Source organism: Pinus tabuliformis, chromosome 9 (assembly GCF_031772625.1).
Source record: "Pinus tabuliformis cultivar Carrire ecotype Pingquan chromosome 9, CPIR1, whole genome shotgun sequence".
In the NCBI taxonomy this organism is placed as follows: domain Eukaryota; kingdom Viridiplantae; phylum Streptophyta; class Pinopsida; order Pinales; family Pinaceae; genus Pinus; species Pinus tabuliformis.
This window is the reverse complement of record NC_142307.1, coordinates 1,472,031,759-1,472,034,387: the sequence shown is the minus strand read 5'-3', so window position 1 is coordinate 1,472,034,387 and position 2,629 is coordinate 1,472,031,759.

The window sequence follows — 2,629 nt, the reverse complement described above, 5'->3', positions numbered from 1 at the left end:
GAGTGTGATACCTCATTCCACATATGTAAGTATATCATAGCTTATCCATGTACTTTTGGGTATATAGGGCAGTGTTATAGTACGAAAATTAGAAAGGAATGCTCTCATTGTGCGGTTTCGCATTAGACATCGCTAACACGGATTGGGCCTCCACGTACTTTCAGGTTTATTTGGGAGGACTACATTAGGTTTCTATCCATCCATAGATGACCAAGTCGACTGCCTTGTATACTGTGATACACCAAAGACAACATTCAGGGAGATTGCTTGCATGTATGTTAAGTCCTTGGTTTACTGAGGCAGTATATTGCAATTCACAATTACTTGGTAATCCTTTTGCCTAGATTATCCCTCTTTTGTTTTATTATGTTATTTTGATTAAAATAAAATTAATTGACCACGGATAACATCCTCCACGTCACTCCTTAGTTGATCTTAGGTTGAGACATATGGTAACAACTTTGGAGTCCACTGATCAAGGAATTCCTTTTGATGGGAATCCTAGTCCTTTTCCTCCTTTCAGAAATATTGATGCTCCATATATGGCTACATTATCCCTTCCGAGATTTACCATTGGCTTGCCAGTATGGTTGTTCTCAACCTCCTTGGCCCTGCAATTAAATATTCCCACAACTGGACAAAATCAATGTCCAGTTGATCCTAAAGTTGACCCTTTACCTTCTTCATCGGTTGTTTCTTCCTCCCCTTCTTCCTCTTCGCCTGGTGAAGGTATTGACACTAGTAACCAGGTGGATAAGAAGAAGAACAAAGAAGAAGAAGAAGAAGAAGAAGAAGAAGAAGAAGAAGAAGAAGAAGAAGAAGAAGAAGAAGAAAATTCAGCAAGGGGAAACCAGGCAACCATTGCTACGAATGCAACTTCTGATGAGAAACTATCCAATAAGCCTCACAAAATTCGATATCCATGAAAACTTTGTACGGGGGATCATCTTCTTCGAAATTGTTCTGGTATTCCTTGGATCTTAAAAGAATGGTCTTCTCATTCACATCATCCCATGTCATCAAATTCTGGAGATCATGATGGTGACACACCATCAACTAGTGGTAGTAAAGTTCATGGAAAGAAGGGTAAAGTTAAGTTTTCCTATAGTTTATGCGAAGGGAATCACTCCATTCACCTTTGTCCCTATCTAGATGAAGCCCAAAAAGTGTTGGATAACCGTCCCGCTTCTTCGCAGTGACTTCAATCTGGTTACAGGAGACTCTCCCTTAATCCTTCACTAGTTGATGAAATGACTGACCCAAATCAACCATCGGTCAAATCCACTCTCTCTGAATATGAATCCCATGAGTCTATACCTGACCAATCACAGGTCGAGGAAACAGTTGACCCAATTTCACCTTTATTTAATCATACCTTTCCCGTAGAGAGTGAGTATGATAGCACTCAGTTTCTTTTTGTTTCTTCAGATTCCAATAAGCTTGGAGGAAACCCTCCCGTTCCATCAAGATAGGAGGAAAATCCTCCCATTCTCGTAACTCAAGGGGGTAATTCTCCCATTCTTATGATACCCCCTCCAAGTAGTTTTGTCACTTCCTTTGATTGGAATCGACTGGCAGGATGCCACCTTCCTTGTGCCTTTCCAGATCATAGTACATGTTTATAATATGATTGTATTTGGCACTATTATAGATGAAGGTGCATCTGTTAGTATCCTTTCCTCCATTGCTTGGCAGGCACTCGGTTCATTGCCACTTGTGCCTGTTACCCAGAATCTATTAGCTTTTAACAAAGGAACCAGTCAACCATTAGGGATCCTTCCTCAGTTGCCTATTACTTTGGGAGGAAAAATTGTTTATCTCAATGTGATGGTAGTCCCAAGCCCTTTAGATTACAATTTACTTCTTGGGCGTGACTATGTTTATGACATGGGAGCTATTGTTTCAACACTGTTTCGAGTGATGTGTTTCCCGCATGAAGGCAAAATTGTCACCGTTTACCATCTTTCATTTCCCAATCCAAATATGGCTTCTAGTCAACCATCTTCCCTAAATGGTCCTTTTGTCCCAATGTTCCCTGCCACAAGTCAATTATGTGGCAACCCATTCCATGCCTACATCAACTAATGATCAATTCTGTGCTGTTGTGCATTATGTATTGGGGGCATTGGGACCAGATCTCTCTAATGGATTCCTTGCTACGTATGCCTTCCAAAGCATTGTTCTCCCATCTGATGAACCTCTTGGAAGTCATGGCCTCTTATAGGTCGTGATCAAGGAATCATGAGGACAGTTCTTGGTCTTGTGTCAACCTCGTTAAAGAATGAAGCAAAGGGTATGAGGATAGTTCTTGGTCTTGTATCAACCTCGTTAAAAAATGAAACAAAGGGTATGAGCATAGTTCCTTGTCTTCTGTCAAGCTCGTTAAAAAATGAAACAAGGAATATGAGCATAGTTCCTTGTCTTGTGTCAATCTCATTAAAAAATAAAACAAGGAATATGAGCATAGTTCCTTGTCTTGTGTCAAGCTTGTTAAAAAATGAAACAAGGTCCCCTGGAGCAAAGTTCCAATTCTAGTCTTTGATTAGATCTCGTAAAACCCCAGTTGAGTCTTTCACTTGATTTCGTAAATGAACCTTCATTCCATCCATTTGATAGCCACGAGTAGTCT